This window comes from Paramormyrops kingsleyae, chromosome 16, assembly GCF_048594095.1.
Source record: "Paramormyrops kingsleyae isolate MSU_618 chromosome 16, PKINGS_0.4, whole genome shotgun sequence".
Classification (NCBI taxonomy): domain Eukaryota; kingdom Metazoa; phylum Chordata; class Actinopteri; order Osteoglossiformes; family Mormyridae; genus Paramormyrops; species Paramormyrops kingsleyae.
Window position 1 is genome coordinate 8,999,318 of NC_132812.1, and position 19,126 is coordinate 9,018,443.

The window sequence follows — 19,126 nt, forward strand, 5'->3', positions numbered from 1 at the left end:
TTGTGTGTGTGTCTGGCGTGTGTCTGGCGTGGGCCCTGTACATGCACCCTGCTTGGGATCACTGCACTGGAAAAAAGTTTCTCACTATTAATTTCAAATCTTATTCCTCAAGACCTGAATTTTAAATGTCTCTACAGTGTAGTGATCAGGTCAGGGACCGATGCTGGTTCTGTACATCTGATGAGTACAACTTAGGCCTTGCAAGCTAATAGTCAGCTTGTTTGATTAGTTCAGCTTAGTGGCTGGTTTAACTGCAGTTTTCATGATAGACTCAGATCAGAGAATGAGAGCATGACCGCCCCCCAGTGAAAAACAGGACCCAAAGGAGTTCAGCATGGCAGATTCCAATGATGCTAACAGCCTTACACTGTGCACCCCCACCAGTGAGATAAGAAGGTAGCGATTGGCTCCTTTAGTGAAACACACGGAGCTAATCGGTTTTTGATTTGTTGCTTTGAGGGACGCCCAGCTTGTCACCTGCAGGCTCAGCCTCCCATTTCCCGAGGCGTAATGCCCTCCTTACCTGTGAATCATATGGTCATGCCCTCTAGCATCACTGCTTTTCAGTGCTTTTCCGCACAAACCTGCAGTCTGCTCTGTTAGTCACTCGCCGTTTCCAGAATAAACACCATTCAGTCAGAAAATAACAGGATACGACAGCCTTTCCGGGGGGAAGAGCAAATGTTAAAATGGTTTGTGCTGAAAGCTTTTGCTCAAATTGTTTCCAGTTCCAGTATAACAGAGGTATCTTCCTAAGCAGTTATTCATAAATCTATATCTATCCATCCATCCATCCATCCATGCATCTTCCATACCTGTGTATCCAGTTTTGGGTCCTAGTGGGTCTGAGCCTAACCAGGAATAATTATATATTATCTGTACTTGTGGGGACTCTCCATTCATTTCTATGGGGGAAAACTGTAATCCCAATATGACGACCTTAACCCCTACCCAGCCAAAACCTTAACCATAAGTAACCAAACAAAATACAAGACTTTTGACTATTGAAGTTTTTTGACTGCAGTCTCAGATTTTTGTAAAATTCATTTTCCTCTTATGCAGACTGAAGAAATGCTCACCACAATGTCAAAATATCTGGCTTTTTATCACCTTGTGGGGACTCACAGAAGCACACTAACGCGTGCACAAACACACATTCCAACAGAAACACTATGGTGAGCTTAGAGATTGCTGAAGGCCATTTCCTTCATTGGCAGGTAATTTCACACAGCCACCATGAATTGGATGTTAACACTCACTGAGTCTCAGAAAAGACCAAGGCTAATACCTCAACTTCATAACATCCCCCCCCCCCCACACACACTCCCTGTATAGAGCACAGAACAATTATCACTCCATCACCTCTGGCTTCTCTCTTTCTCTTATGTCGTCACTCTCATGAAGGTAGGACATGCTGTGTGCACTTCAACATGACTCATTCATATACAGTGGTACCTCAGTACTCGAAATTAATCCGTTCAGAACTCCGGATCGAATCCTAAAAAGTGTGAGTTCTGATCGAATTTTCCCCATAAGAAATAATGGAAAACCAATTAATTGGTTCCCGTCCCCAAAAAATTACACCTAAATATGTTTTTTTAAACACAAAATGAACTGGACAAAACAATATACTGTACTAAACATCTAAGCAAATTTATCAAAACAGTAATTTTTAAAGTAAGAAAATAAATCCAAACAATGTGTAAAGTTAAAAAAAAAAACAACGTGTCATGCCCCGATCGTCCGCTCCTTCCGTGTGCCATGCCCCCTCGTTAACCCCGTCTGGAATTCCCGTGTGATCAGCTGTTTCAGGTTGTTTTCATTAGCCCTCTGTATTTCGTCCGTGTTTCAGTTTGTTTCCCCAGCCCGGTCATTGTATTGTCTGTCTGCGTTTTGCCTGCCTTACCTGTAATTAAACCCCATATTCCCCGATACCCTGACGTCTGCACCTTTGTCTCTGTTCCGTCCGCTGGGCATGACAATATTATTATAATTAAATGTATTAATGGTTTATTATTAATATTAAAATAATTAATAATAAATCTTTATTTTTAAATATTTTTTATTATAAAATAATAATTACTGTTACTGTCCATCATTGTCTAAATGTATTTTTACTGTATAAATATATGTATTCAGCTAGTGTAAACATGCATGATGCTATCGCAGCAAATGCGAGGCTGAGACTGAAGCGTTACCCTTTTTTTCCACTGAGAGACGTGCCGTATGACTCATTTCCCCGCGTGTACAAGTTATCTTAGATCGGCGTACACGGTTTGACTTCTGAGATTCAGATCCAGTTCTAGGTTATTTTTTTTTAACTGGTTGGTTCGACTTTTAAGAAATTCGAGTTCTAATGAGTTCGAGAACTGAGGTACCACTGTATATAAATATCAGCGTTGGGAAGTAGCTAACTACAATTAGTGACGCTACTACCTGAACTACTTTTTTCAGCAGCTTATTAGTAGCCCAGTTACTTTTAAAACGCTGTAGCTTTTCCAGTAACTAACAATTATTTTTTCAAATAGCGATGTAGTGGCGAAATGCTACACTGTTAAAAAATACTACAGGTTGTTGTTGACCTATATGACTTATGACTGATCGACTTTACAACCGTTCTGAGGGCGCAGATATCTGGCTGCGTCTGGCAGCGCAAGTGTTGCCCCATATGAGTATATGAGAGTTTCTGCCCCAACTGCCAATAGATTATCAAAATCTATCTTCTTTTTGTTGTAACCCCTCTAATTTTCACACAGCAATTGTGAAGTACTCTTGGTTTACACCAAAGAAACCTTTATTGTTTGCATTTTGCTGTTGTCTCTCTCTCTATATATATATATACACACATACACACACACACAGCTCTTGAATAAAGATTAAAGACTAATAAGACATGACTAACACAATCTGGACAGGAAGTGATGTTACCTTGTTCTCTTAGCTACTCCAAATGTCCTTCATTTCCAGCCTATTAAGGAACACAAAGTGGCGAGTTCCTCCTGGCATTTTCTCATCAGGTCATGAGTGATATTTTTTTTTACCATCTTTAGTCATTTAAAGGGCATTAAATGGCACAATGTCAGCTAAGCGCTTCCTGAGGCTCAGAGGCCAGCTCTCAGGTACAGCCAGCACCTGATGTCACTTTAGTCACAAAGGTCACCTTCATGCACCAACCATTTCAATGGCAACACACTGAATGCAGGAGAGAAACACGCTCACTGTAACATTATGGTTACTCAATGAATGAATTTGACAGATACTATAAACAGCTGTTTCTGAGCTATAAAAACATTTGAAAATCAAATGCTGTAAACATTTGATGCAAGCAGGAAAAGGCAGAAAGTTAATGTGCAGATTTAATGTATGTTTCTTTGTATCCTCACCTTCATGTGCTGATAAACGCTGTATTCATCCATTTGTAAGTTGTAAGTCTTATCTCTTTGCACACAAAGGCCCTCTCATCTCTGTTTGACTAAAATAAATGCCTCAATCCCTCCATTCTTCATGATTTTATATTTCTGTCCACTGCTTCTTTCCACCGCCACTATGACACACAAGTCTCTCTCCCTCTGTCTCTCTCTCTTTATCAGATCATTTACATTTTATTTATTCAGTGGATGCTTTTTCATACATTAAAAAAAACTTTCAATGAATTTTCGCAAGCTGTCCCCCATGATTCATTTTGCTGAGTGGTGGGGCAGGTGGCCGGATACGATTTGGCGCATGACAGTCTGTGAACCCTGAAAAATGGGCTTTTATCCAAATGATAATACAACAGAAATAGTGGGGTCCAGCAGACCTGGAAGAGTTCATGGAGAAGAATCTGCTCGTGGCACCAACGGTGAAATTTCTTTGCTCACCACAGGATTTGAACCAGCAGCCTATCGCTCATGAGCACACCATCTCTATGTGGCATTTGAGGATGTCCTTTCTGATGATAATCTGTAGGAATAATTATGGATGTCCATTTCTTTCATCATTCCAGAACATTCTGTTTTGATCCACCATTACAAATAGAAACTTTTCTTTACACTGTCAGAAAAAAACAGGATACGACAGCCTTTCCGGGGGGAAGAGTAAATGTTAAAATGGTTTGTGCAGAAAGCTTTTGCTCAAATTGTTTCCAGTTCCAGTATAACAGAGGTATCTTCCTCAGCAGTTATTCATAAATCTATATCTATCCATCCATCCATCCATGCATCTTCCATATGTAATGGACACTTTATTCCCCAAGGTGCAAAAAATGTTCCTCAGAGTCGATTTCTGTACCATTAGATTGAGGTACATTTACCTGCAGCTAGGGTATAATTGGCAGACCCTTGAGGGTACAGTCCTAGTTACAAGTAATTGTATGATGATTCCACCCTGATAAAAACCTCACACATTTCACTATCTCAGTACACATGATGAGCCCCTCAGACCCCTTACAGAATTGTTCTGTTTGAAAATCCTTAGGGCTGCCTTTGATAACAGCCAATGTTTTTTGACAGTAACTGGGACTGAGGCAAGTCCTCTGAGTACAAGATCAGATGGTACTGAAGAGTCTCCATGTTCCTCACAGTCTTGCACCACTTTTGAATGAGCTTTCCTCAAATCCAAATCCACATTGAATGTCCCATGCACTCATCTTCATCTCACTTTTGTGTTTGACGCCTCTGATTTTATCCTGCACGTCTAACATTCTTCTGCCTGACGAATCTCCAGCAGCATCGCAGCCCTTCTCTAGGCAGCCAGCTGAACACTCTCTGTTTGTGTAGCTCTCTGTACCCTGCTGGGTCCACGACTGACATGTTAATGAGGAGTAAGGATCCGTCAAGGCCGCATGGCTGTTCTCTCTTTCTCTGTTTCTTTGCACAATATTTCTGTTACATTTGCGGTAATATAAGAGATTTTTGGAGAAAATATCCTTTCCTAGAAAGGAGCTTTTAGGCTGACCAGAGCATGGGCAGCTCTCTCTCTCTCTCTCTCTCTCTCTCTCGTTACATAACTATTGCCCACGTTTTGTCCATGTATAGATGCTGTTTGCATGTCATTTCATGCCCTCTCTCATGTTTGGACAATCATGTGAATCACTGGGTTTGTCTGGAGACCATCAAACACATGCACATACTGTTAAAGGCTATTTCTATTTTCTATATTTCTATTTTTACCTTTATCTGAATACAAACAGCCATGTCACTATTACAGATGCCGCTCCTTCACACATTACACTGACCTTACAGACTGGCTGTAACATTTGGAAAAGCCACCATTTCAAGGTCACTCAGATCCAATCTGCCTACACCTGGTGTCACATCCTGTCTCCCTCCCTCCTGTCCTGTGTCCTTTTGGCCAGCAGAGGTCTCCCTTGCTGGCCATCCCATATCCTTGATCATTCGCACCTGTTCCTCGTTGGCTGTAATTACGACCCTCACCGGTGTTTGCTTATCTCTGGCCCATTGTGATGTCTTACACCAAACTGTCCTTGGTCCTCAGTGCATGTATGTGCCCCTCCGTCCTGTGTTCTCCTGTCCGGTCATCATGTTCCTGCTCGTGTGCATAGTCCTGGTAGATCCTTGCAGGCATCCACCCGCTACTGTAAATTTCTTGATCGCCTTCGAAGCTGCCTTTGGGGTTTCTTTACGCCTCCCAGTGTTACCAGACGTGACACCTGGCCTGTGAAGACCTGCTTTCTGGTAATAATCTGTAGCAATAATTATGGATCTGCTTTCCATTTATCATTCCAGAGCACTGTTCTGTCCACCATTACAATTAGGAGCTCCATTCATTGTGGCATCAGCAGTGGGTATCCAGTCTGTAATTACTGGATGATTATGGAAATGAGGGGAGGTGGGGGGTGGTAGAGAGACTTTGAGTCCTGGGGGGGCTGCAGTAAAAGCCCCCCTGCTGATAACACTACTCATAGGCTGCTCTGATAGGTCCTTGCATGACTGTGTATGTATGGTGATGTGTTCCTGTACTGCACATGTGTATTTCCATGTTTGCATGTTTACAAGGTTTATCTCTCGTATCAGTGCGAGACTCAGTTGACCGGCCAAAAACCAGCACCGATTCTCCAGACAGCCTTTATTGGTGACAGCCAAACTGCCATCATTGTTCACCTCGATCAGGCACAGCCGTCTGGGCGGTAGAGGAAAGACGTGACTCTGTGCCAGCTTCAGAGCTGAACGGCCAGCATGGGTCAGCTGTCACCACCTGGACCACATGCACGACAGTGAGAGGAAGCTTTACCCAGCCTGATTCTGTCTGTGATAAATCAGTTTGTTGTGGGTCATCATCAAAGGTCTGCACACTGACTGACTGGGATGTACAGAATTTAGAAACATCACATGTCTGAGGCCCCCTGAGTTTGCCAGCCATAGCCTGTTAAACAGGAAATTACTTCCCCCGGCGGGTGACATAGGACTGAGGTCTGACCTTCTCACATCAGGACGGCTCCAGCATCACCAAACAGTTCCCACTCTGATGGTGTTCGTCACACTTCACTAAAACCCAACTTCTGCAGGAATAAATCAATGAAGAAGGACAGGAAGTTGACTATAAATGCCCCTTTCAGCCTTGGAGATGATCGCAGAGGGAAAAAAAAGCAATCAAATCGTACAAGTCACTCTGTTCTCCTGTCTGTGGAAGCTAATGGTCTTAAGTAGAGGAATCAGCGTGAGTTTTTCCTCCCGTCACGGCAGAATAAATGCCATGAGGAGATTATAGCATCGACCGGACCACTGACTTTTACCAGGCTTTTAACGATGCAAAATCACCAACTCTTGTGTGCTAAATTGTTAGGGAGGTGTTGCTGTGTTCAGGAGAGCTCTTATCCCTATGCAAATCGGTGCTATATCCCTCGCACACACACGGGCACGGTCAGAGCGATCGGCACATGGACCGGAAGCGTTAGAGCAGCCGGTCTCAAGCAGCTGCCCAGCAAAAATTGTTATTATTACTTATTGTTTCATCCAACAATTTATTTATGGGTTCTTCCTAAAATCGTTACTCAGTTTTAGACCAGGCTTCCACATTGACTTTGCAGAATCCCCTGCCCAAACACACCTTCTGAACCAGATAATTAGCTGCTTAAGTTGTATTTGAGAAGAGAAAACTGCAAATTGTCTTGGATTCTGGCCCTCCCAGATTGGAATTGGGGAACCCTGATCTAGACGGACCCTTCTTTTTGGCCTCCAGGAATATCAAAGAAACAAGAGGAATATAAATGTAACAAACCTCAACGTATTTGCTGAAGCCATTCTGTCTGTGCCCTTTAGCCAATGTCTTGTTAGCACTGAGTGATTCCTGTCCTGCCACAAGCGCTGGTTTCAGGAAGGTGTCACTGCCGTTGTCACCCTGCTGCTCAAAGCAAGTTATGGGAGTGGGATGGGCGGAAGCAAGGGCGTACCCCACCTGAGGATTCCTGAGCGGCGAGTGGGCTAGGTTAATGACTGTGACAGCTAGTCAGCAAGTGTGACTGTGACTGTCACTGTCGTAGACCGTCGGTTTGGCTTACATCGTTTCAGTCTTGACTGCCTGTTTCCTCTTTAATGAAAAGGAATGCATTCTTTAAGCTTCATTGGGGAGTTGAAAAGGACTTCTTTTTCTTTGCTTGGGGGTGTTTCTAGCTAATGCAAAAATCAGGGGATAAGTGAAATTTACGCGGGGCTTGACTTTTTTTTTTTGATAGAAGATTGGCATCAGGGCTAAAATACTCAGTGCTAAGCTTAAAATACTCGGAGTTAAAGCCCCAAGTGATCATAGCTTATAACAAATATACCTAGTGTTGAGGCATCCCCCTCTGTACTAACTTTGTGATGAATAGCACATAAATCATTTCACAGAGAATCAGAACAAACAGCACCATTTCCCATCAGTGTGAATTTGCTGTGTTTATCACACAAGTGGCTATTTTTCATGACTGGTCGGCTTAAAGGCCCACGGAGCCCTGTTAGTGCATGATCCGTCTTGAATGTGCCACTTTCATTCTTATTGACAGGTTATGATTTACTCCGTATGATTCTCCAGTATTTTATGTAATGAAACATTCCTCATGGTAAATTTTCGATTACACATATACTCTTTCTTTTCCTTCCTTCCTTCCCTTCTTTCCTTCCTTCATTCTGTTCTTTCCTTTCCTTCCTGTCTTCCTTCCCTTCTTTCCTTCATTTCCTTCAATTCTTTCTACCTTCCCTTCTTTCCTTCCTTCCTTCCTTCCTTCCTTCTCTTCTTTCCTTTAATTCCTGTCTTCTTTCCTTCCCTTCTTTACTTCATTTCCTTCCCTTATTTCCTACCTTCCTTCCTTCTATCTTTCCTTACTTTCTTTCCATCCTTCCTTCGTTCCTTCCATACTGCTATGGAGTTACATTTAAGATGTACTGTCTGGAAGATATTTCTGAAGAATTAAAAGACTGCAGCTTTCAGACCTGACTCTGCCTGTGAAAGTAAACATAACTTTGATATGAGGCCCTCTGACCCACATACACCTAGTAGGTAATGGACACTTTACTATCTGCCAGAAAAGGCTCAAAGACGGAGCTTCAGTATTCTTTCCTTCATCAGACAGGCAGATGTTAAAAGAAATTTGGGAAAAAAATCGTCTGAAGAATATGCGAGAAATATGCTGTCAGAAAAGCACCGTTTATTTCAGCCACAAGACAGCTATGAAATAGCTGCCAACGCACAGTCATCTGAGTAGGGGGGCCAGGCTGGGATCCAGAGCAGCCCCCTCCACGTGGCGACACCCCCAGAGTGCTCTGTGCTGCAATTAGAGCGCAATTAGGCTGCTATGGGGCCACATGCAGGATGCCTAGTAATCAGCCGATGACATTTGCGGGCTTTTGACTCTCTTAAAAGGGTCTGCATGGCCCCACACAGTGCTCCCACCTCACCCAATCGGTGGCTAGCGATTCAAAAAAAGGCCACACCCCCAATCCTGGCCAGCCTTCTAGTCCCTAATGATGCTAGTACTGCTCCCTCAGACCTCCAAATCACTGTTATGTCTTTAAGAATCTCAGAGCTTTCTGTGAAGTGTAATTCTGTCTACAAAGCATGTGATTACATCCATCTGCAGGCAGGGACGTGCCCCATTCTTCCAATGAGGAGTCCAGCACCAGCCACAGCGCCCCCTACCCTCTGCTCCAGAACAAAACACAGCTTGTGATTTCAGCTGGTGTCCTGCTTGGGTGATGAACAGAGTGTACCAGGATCAGCTCTTGCTGGGCCACAGTCCTGCTGGCTCAGGGTTAAGTTCTGTGTGAAAGTTTAGTCACTCTTGAGGGAGAGAGGGTGAGCCCTGCTGATTCACTCTTATGGTTACAGGCATAATTGCTGGAGTTTTGCTAACAAAAGTCAATTGCTGTGGAATATCATATGAGGCAAACTTTCTCTTACATAGGATATTATATTGTTCCCAATTTGTTATAGTAATTATTTCAAATAATGAACCTTTTCCTTGTAAAAGTGGGAAAGTAAGCTGCAGTTATAAATTAATTTACAATGAATCTCTAGGAAACCAATGAACTGGCTGGATCTACACTACAATTTCTCAGAATGCTGATCTATGACGGTAGTGGCATAGGAGAGAGCAGGACCTGGAAAAACCCAGGAACAAAAGCAGCACTCAGAACAGCATGAGCTAAATTAGCACTACTGACAGTATTACAGACCGCCCCCCTCTCACCACACAGCATTACAGACGACCTGCTCTCACCACACAATATTACAGACCACCCTTCTCTCACTACTGACAGTATTACAGACCGCCCCCCTCTCACCACACAGCATTACAGACGACCTGCTCTCACCACACAATATTACAGACCACCCTTCTCTCACTACTGACAGTATTACAGACCGCCCCCCTCTCACCACACAGCATTACAGACGACCTGCTCTCACCACACAATATTACAGACCACCCTTCTCTCACTACTGACAGTATTACAGACCGCCCCCCTCTCACCACACAGCATTACAGACGACCTGCTCTCACCACACAATATTACAGACCACCCTTCTCTCACTACTGACAGTATTACAGACCGCCCCCCTCTCACCACACAGCATTACAGACGACCTGCTCTCACCACACAATATTACAGACCACCCTTCTCTCACTACTGACAGTATTACAGACCTCCCCCCTCTCACCACACAGCATTACAGACGACCTGCTCTCACCACACAATATTACAGACCACCCTTCTCTCACTACTGACAGTATTACAGACCGCCCCCCTCTCACCACACAGCATTACAGACGACCTGCTCTCACCACACAATATTACAGACCACCCTTCTCTCACTACTGACAGTATTACAGACCGCCCCCCTCTCACCACACAGCATTACAGACGACCTGCTCTCACCACACAATATTACAGACCACCCTTCTCTCACTACTGACAGTATTACAGACCGCCCCCCTCTCACCACACAGCATTACAGACGACCTGCTCTCACCACACAATATTACAGACCACCCTTCTCTCACTACTGACAGTATTACAGACCGCCCCCCTCTCACCACACAGCATTACAGACGACCTGCTCTCACCACACAATATTACAGACCACCCTTCTCTCACTACTGACAGTATTACAGACCGCCCCCCTCTCACCACACAGCATTACAGACGACCTGCTCTCACCACACAATATTACAGACCACCCTTCTCTCACTACTGACAGTATTACAGACCGCCCCCCTCTCACCACACAGCATTACAGACGACCTGCTCTCACCACACAATATTACAGACCACCCTTCTCTCACTACTGACAGTATTACAGACCGCCCCCCTCTCACCACACAGCATTACAGACGACCTGCTCTCACCACACAATATTACAGACCACCCTTCTCTCACTACTGACAGTATTACAGACCGCCCCCCTCTCACCACACAGCATTACAGACGACCTGCTCTCACCACACAATATTACAGACCACCCTTCTCTCACTACTGACAGTATTACAGACCGCCCCCCTCTCACCACACAGCATTACAGACGACCTGCTCTCACCACACAATATTACAGACCACCCTTCTCTCACTACTGACAGTATTACAGACCGCCCCCCTCTCACCACACAACATTACAGACGACCTGCTCTCACCACACAATATTACAGACCACCCTTCTCTCACTACTGACAGTATTACAGACCGTTCCCCTCTCACCTCACAGTATTACAGACCATCCCCCCCCTCACAACTGACAGTATTTAAAAGATCATCATACATGGCTATTGTCGGTGGGTCTGCGGAGGTCATCGATGTGGATCTGATTGGCCGCCATCACCAGCTGAAAGCCCAAACTTAATTACGGGTCATCATGATGACATCGCTGACCCACGCATTCACCATTAAAGGCTCTTCAGACGTGAAATAATCATCATTATCTGATTTTCACTTTGTTCTATATTAGGAATGGCGTGTTTAATACTCATTATGTGTTAATAAATAGCCGCTATGTGTCATGCAGGGGGCAGGACTGAGAGGATGGTGTTCTTTCATCTGGTACAATGGGTACAGGCTGCCGGGATCTGGGAATCAGGATCCTGCTGGTGTTGGAGCTGGATTTGGTACGTACTGGCACAGAATGGCTGCCATTGCATCATCTAGGTGGGGGCTACACAGTGGTGGTAGTCACTCCCTATTTAAAGTCGCTCCCTATTGCTTCTGTAAAGTGCTTTAGCTGTCTTGAAAAGCGCTATATAAATGTAACATTCATTCATCGTTCATTCATACAGTGCTGACACTGAGGCCAGCGGCCAGGATGTGGGAATGGGCTCCTGCTGGTGTCACGGTCCTACTCAGCCATGGCTAATCCGATTCAGTAGCAGGGATTCGGAAGATGGGGCCCCCACCACTACCCCCAGAAGACAAACAATGTTGTTATCAAAGCTGGCTATTGCTTTGCGAGGAAATTTGAAGTGCAATTACATGAATGGCGCCCCCTTGTAAGATTTACAGCATTTAGCCTCAGATCCAGGGTTTGGATCTCTGTTCTTCAGTTATGGGTCCAGAGTGGTTCGTCCAGATGAATGATCTCACTGTCACCGTGCAGATTACCTGAAGCTCAGGAGCACTGGAGGGTTTAGGTATGGGCAGCCACCCAGGGGGGCATCTTACCAGGGGCAGTTTTCTATTGCTCATTTGCACGTCACGTCAGTGATATCATGTCACTGTATGTGTCCTTTCACCTTGCTGGAGTGGGCGCCGTGATTCTAATTTCAGAGCTAGACAGCTACCACTCAGAAGTACGAGATGGGGAGGGGGGCGGAGCTGAGCTGAGCTCAGGTCGCCCCACTGGAAGCCCGAGGTGGGGGGAGCAGGGGAATCCATTGAATAGTGCACCACTGACTTTGTACAGTACTAATGCAATTAACCAAATCAGTAACACTATGAAATGCTACTAAATACTAAATATGCTACTAAATGCAACTAAATACTAAATAAACCACAATGCATTCATAATACTGTGAATATACTGTTTTACAGACATATTGCTCCATTTTTCTGGTTTATGTGAAATCCTCCTGAATGATATAAAGCCAGTCTGCGCACCCCCAAGGTGAATTTGTTCACTTTTGACTCTTGGCTGACAGTGTTGGAGGATGGGTAATGTACTGAAGCTCGAGTGGAAAATTAACACAAATGGATAAGAAAAGGTCTGAGCCATCAGGTGCCCAGTTTAGTTTATTCCAAATACCTCCATAAAAATGACGGTTAGTGCTGAAGGGTGCTTTATCTTTACTGGTGGGGGGGAGGAGTAGGAGTAGGAGATGGACACACACTTTAATGTTGCCTGTGGGGATGGGTGCTAAAGGGGTGGATCGCCCAGAGTTATAGATAAGCTAAAAACTGTCACTGGTCAGGATTCCTCATGCATGATCCAGGGAGGGTGTGACTGGTGGAATCTATGCCCTCTGCATGCATCTAACCCAGACCCTACACACACTCCTGCAAAGGGAAAACATCTCCCCGAAAATACTCCAGTAAAAGTCTCCAGTCTTGTACTGATTTTTCTGACTGAGTTGGTCCCTCCCCACACCAGAAGCCCCAGGAAAGTCTGGGGAGTGAACATTAAACTGAACATCAGACCCATTTCCAAGGCTAATGATGTCTGATTAAATGGCAAACTGGAGAAGCGGGATAATGAGTCACTATTTTGCAGAATATATCTGAAATCAGGGAAATTTAAATCCAACAATCTCACCTCATATCCTGAATCAAACGAGATCTCTTTATATCAGGGGTCACCAACCTTTTTGAAACTGAGAGAAACTTCACGGGTACTGAGCCATACGAAGGGCTACCAGTTTGAAACGCCCTCCTAAACTTGTCTAAACTTCATGTATAATAAACATGTTTTAAATGCTTTTTTTAGATATCGTCATTTTCAAATCTATATAAATGCAAATGTGATTAAAGAAGAATAGTAACAGGATAAAATTAAATTTTAGACGCTGCTCACTGGTGAGTTGTGCTATTTTTAGAACAGGTCCGTGGGCAACTCATGTGGTCCTTGGGGGCATCCTGGCGCCCACGGGCACCATGTTGGTGACCCCTGCTTTATATAAATATGACACCGTTGTTGTGCATGAGATGAAATATTTAATAAGGCCTAACATATGCAATAATCACACTCGAGGCTGACCCAGTGAGCCCCCACCCCACCCAAGAGCAGCAGAAAACAAATTCTGTCATTTCATCTATATTAAAAACATTTCAGGAGTACCGAGTAATTGGTGTCAGTTTCACAAGAAACACAGTGAAGGTTACTAACTGTAATATCATGGAATGCAACCAGAGGTATTTCTTCTGATTTTTTCACTCGCTGTTTTGCACTCCCTAATCAACTGGTGCCCTAGGCAGATGCCTATGTTGCCTATAGAGTGAGCTACCCCAATCCCATTTTATTTCCATAATTAAATATAACCAAACAGTTAAAATCTTACAAAAACGCATAAGGACAGATTAGACATCAATTTATCAATATTTGGTAGCTGTTAATTTTTTTTTTTACATTTTTTTTTTGCAAAACAAGCCCTCTAAAATTGTGCATGTTTTTCTGTATTTGAATTTTTGATTTAGCTCCTAATGACACAGGCTATCAAAGCAGCTTTGTTCTTTTAACTTGAAGAAGCGCTTATCATGCACAGCGACGAAAAGGCAAATGAGATATATTCCTGTTGACATCAAAAAGAGCTCTTTTTAAACTGCATGCATGAAAGAGTTTGGCCTGTGATCCATACGGTAAATAACTTCTCAAGGAAAATTGATAGTAGCGGAGTGACTTCAAGTGGGATAAAACTGGAACTGGCTCTGTGTCACTGGTGAACTAAGACACCAAAATTGAGCCCCAAAGATATGTTACATCTGGTCCAGATTCCACTACACAGGTTACTGGCTGCAGGCGTGGTCACACCGTTTGGCTACACTCACCTATAAATGGCATCAGTCATTCATCATTCACACCTGCAATTAATCTCAATCTGTCGTTATCCTCATCCTGCTTATATCCATTTCGACCGAGTACTTGTTTCCACCCCAGTCTCCTCCTCTGTGTAACTCGCGCTCAGTTGCCTGGCCCGCTCCTGTCAGTACTGCCCGCTCTGGAGACTCTGACAAACAGGGGGCCCCATACCTACCTGAAAGGGTCTATGGCGAAGGGGTAGCAGATGAAAGATTCACTCCTGTGGAAAAGAGGATATCTCCACCTGTAAGTGTTCAAGTTGTCATGAAATGGAAACTTTCTAATATTATATGATGGACCCAATTATCAAAGTGTGTTTTCTGTAAATGTTCAAGTGTTAATGAGAAAATGGGCAAGCGGCTGCTGAAACTGACCCTAACTTTCCTAGACCTTCCTTGAAATGCAATAACTGCTTTAATAAGGAGAGAAATTCGCATGCTTACGTCTGTAAGACTGTGCCTAACAAACTAGCCTCATTAAGCAGGATGCACAAGTAACTGCAGTGTGTATGTTAACTCCGGCAGGTCAGTCTTTCTGGAATAGCCAATTTGCATTCAGATGGTATGTAGTGTTGGGCATTTCAGGTTCAGAAGCTACAAATCCAGACCAGGATTTTGTTTCTACCAACTAGTGACTTTGTGACTGTGACTCTTTATGCTCAACTGGTTGGTAGAAACAAAATCTTGGTCTGGATTTGTAGCTTCTGAACCTGAAATGCCCAACACTGATGGTATGGGTGTGTTCTCTGTGTATAGCAGTTTGTCTAGGTTGTTGTTGGACTTTGGAGTGGCTGAACAAAACAATATAAGTACTGTCCAGGTTTGCTGAAACCCCTGTGCCTGCCTGTGTGACTCTGTGCTCTGCAGTGAAACAGCATCCTATTCAGGGTGCCAGTTAAATGGGTCTGAACCACAGCTCTGTACTGGATAGCCATGGATGGAAGGATGGATAAGTGTTGGAGTCTATAGAAGACAGAGGGAACTGTCCAATCAGGCTCTGGGAAGCTCTTTTTCTCTGTAGGGTACTTCCTCCTCCTCCTCCACCTCATCAGGTCATGCTGGACCTTAACACCAGCTGGGACAGTAAGGTGACTCCAGGTTATCAGTAGGTCATCTATGGTGGTAGTCACTAATGCGACTGGAGTAATTCAGCAGGAAATGGCAGTCCCCTTTAATAAGGTGTGAAGTTTGGTATTGATTCTGGGAAGTTCTCTCACTACTGTGTTGGACTTTTTCTGTGGTTGGTGATAGTTTGGGTTGGAGACTTTGACTCATATTTTCAGTTTAACAATGAACGCCTGGGGTCCATAAGACCTCGCATGCATGGCGATGCAAACAGCCCTAATAACTAATGTCCTATTTCAAAGCACTCTAGTTCAGCCCCAACTGCAGAATTTCAGATAAACTCTTACAGCTTTGTTCCTACTTGTCTTTTGAGATATTCATTAATCAAACGTCAGAGTCTGCAACAATACTATCTTCTAACCACATTTGCTGGTCAGAGTTGCAGGCGGTTTCCAACTAACGGAACTCTGGATGTTCAATTATAGAGTTTCTTGGTTTCAATGGTTTGCACATTAGTATGTTGTGTGGAGCATGTATTACGTAATGTATTTAGACTGACGGTGTTAGATAAAATTGCAATTTAGAGAAAGTTTAAATAGTATATACCAGTGTTTCTCAAAAGTTCCCTAGGGGTTGGGAGGTAGCGAAAAAGTGGGCTGCCTGGGGGGGTCCCTGAGGACTGGTTTGAGAAACCCTGGTATATAGAATCCACCCATTTTCTGAAACCACTTATTCTATTCAGGATTGTGAGGGATCCAAAGCCTATCCTGGAGGCTATGGGCACAAGTCAGGGAACAACCCAGGATGGGGAGCCAAGACATCATTCACTTACACCTATGGGCAATTTCATAAGTCCAATCAGCCTCAGCACGTTTTTGGACTAGTCTAAAAACTAGTCTAAAAGCTTACAATTCAAATATCATGATAAACATTCCGATGAACACATAATAGGATGTTGGGTTACTAGGTGTGAGTTTAAGTCAAGGGAGGTGATGCTAAGATTATACAATTCCTTAGTTAGACCCCACCTAGAATATTGTGTGCAGGTTTTGTCACCATACCTTAAAAAGGACATTGCTGCCTTGGAAAGGGTGCAACGTAGGGCTACAAGAATGATTCCTGGTCTTAGAGGAATGTCTTATGATGAGAGGTTAGATGAGCTGAATTCGTTCAGCCTCAAGCAAAGGAGACCAAGGGGGACATGATCCAGGTATATAAGATTGTAACAGGTCTGCATGCTGTTCAACCAAATGGTTACTTTGATATTAGTTCAAAAACAAGAACTCATGGCCATAGGTGGAAATTAGTGGGAGAACATTTTAAACTGGATTTGAGAAAGCACTTCTTTACACATTTTGTAGTCAGCGTATGGAATAGTCTTCCTGTTAGTGTAGTGTAAGCTAAAACCTTGGGTTCCTTTAAATCGGAGCTAGATAAGATTTTAACAACTTTCAACTATTAGTTGAATTCTCCCTGAACGAGCTTGATGGGCCGAATAGCCTCCTCTCGTTTGTAAATTCATTATATTAAACAAACAGTAAATTTAAGCGATGAATAAAGGAGATTCGCGCAATAAGCCTGTTACACATACAGATACTACGGGTGTAAATGCACCGGAATCTGCGGTGGACCGGGCGAAGCAAAATTATCGAACAGCGGCACCTGCTGGTCTCCGAGGCGAAACGTTTAATTGATGTCAAGAAGGCGTTTTTTTTTATTTTTTACTTTTTAATGACTCGTTAATTTGAATACAACCACTAACCTAAATAATTACAAACGTAAATAATTTGAACAATTAAGTGACAAGTACAATGCCAAATATCCATCCATTCGATTGTTTCTCCTGGACAGAGGAGGGCAATAAATATTTTGATACACTTACAAATGAGATATTTTGTATCAAAATAAACTACAATATTTTATATTTTAAAATTACTATAAAATATTCTGCATACTTCTATGCAACACCACCCTGTTCTTTCACAAGCACACTGACTCAAATGAGCAAGCCGCAGGTGAGGCTCTGCACTAGTTCAGGTGGAGTTTGTTGTCGCCATGGGATGTCGATGAGAACACTTAGGACAGGGCACGACTGATGCTTACTCTTGGGTGAGGATTTATTAACTTTCGAACAACTTGCGGCATGAGTCTGTACCGGTCTGTATACTGTTGAGATCTGTGTGGTCTGAAACGAACAACATAAATACATAAAGGGACTTTCCCCAGTAGAGTACAGCCTATGCAATAACAATGACAAATAATAACACTAAAAGTTCATGCTACAGTATCTGTACAAGAGATACAGAGTACATGTAAAATATTCAGGAATAACACAACAGCAGAATCACAAATTACCAATAAATAACAGAGCCATAATAACATAAACTTTACTGCAGCTTTTTCCTAACACAATTACTATTCTACAATCTCTGTAGCCTAATATACTGTAACACGGCAATACAGCCTTCAATACACAAATTAATTTACGACTCTGCGCCAAGCGATAAACTAAAATGTGCTTTCTTTCTATAATTAACTAACGGAACAATTTATATATAGGAAACTTACTTTATATTAAGTTACACACACGAGGAATTACGAAGACGTCACCACTAAATAAATAATTAACTACCGTCAGAAACTAGCACACCTGGGTTGTTTCGTCTCGTTCGCAGCTCTGAAGCTCCACACTCCGATTGGCTGAGAGATCGCGAGACCTGCTTTAGTCGGTGGAAAGTCTTTAAAATCGCCTCACCCTCCATCTCTCTTGTACACAAGCATAAGAGCCAGGGACGTCACTAGAATTGAAAAACAAGGGGGGCTTAGCCCCCAGGGTTGTAGGAAGGAATCAGCGCGTATAGAGGGCTGAAAATTTTTCAACAAACCTAAACAGGCTTCTTTAATTTTATTATCTCATTAATCTAGAAGGCTCCACCCTGAAGAAAACGACAACAATAAAACAATTAAATAATCTCTTTACCTGTAAAGCTCCACCAGTCTTAATCATGCACGCTCCCTCAGCATCAGCTCCCCTGCCGCTCTCCTGCTTCTCCCTCAATCTTTCAAAATACTTTCGTATTCAGTGTCCATGTTTTTGCTGTTGTAAAAATATATCCACTTAATGGTAAGTGTCCCAGCAAAAACAGGGACACTTGCCATTAAGTTTTTGATCATAATAACTAATTATGACAGCAGCATTATCCCAGCAAACAGCAAGTCATCCTTAGGTCGTCCATAGGACGTCCTCTTTTGGTCCGGATCTTGTCCTCAAAGGACATCCTTAGGACATCCTGATGGAAAGTTTTTTTTACGTCCTTAGGATGCCTTTTAAGGACGTCCTAAGGACGTCTAGAGGACCAGTTATGGACCTTTTAAGGACATTTTCAGGACCAGTTATGGACATTCCGAGAACATATTATGGACTTTCCGGGAACATTTTAAGGACATATTGTGTGAACATATTATGGGCATTAAGCCCACGTAAATCCCTTTTTCTAAATAATTAATATTTGACATTTTACCAGTAATACTAGGGACATGAACAAGGGACAGCCTGAGGATGTCCTTTGGAGGGCCAGCTCAATGTCCTTTAT

The 19,126-nt window shown here is 43.2% G+C and overlaps 1 long non-coding RNA gene across 1 annotated transcript; it reads right to left on the minus strand.

The window, feature by feature from the left end:
* Positions 1-17,509: 17,509 nt before the first annotated feature.
* LOC140578795 (uncharacterized) lies at positions 17,510-18,810 on the minus strand. Its single transcript, XR_011983070.1, has 3 exons — positions 18,514-18,810; positions 18,184-18,331; positions 17,510-17,718 (listed from the first exon to the last, which is right to left on the minus strand). It is a non-coding gene; the product is annotated as an uncharacterized lncRNA (long non-coding RNA).
* Positions 18,811-19,126: the final 316 nt, after the last annotated feature.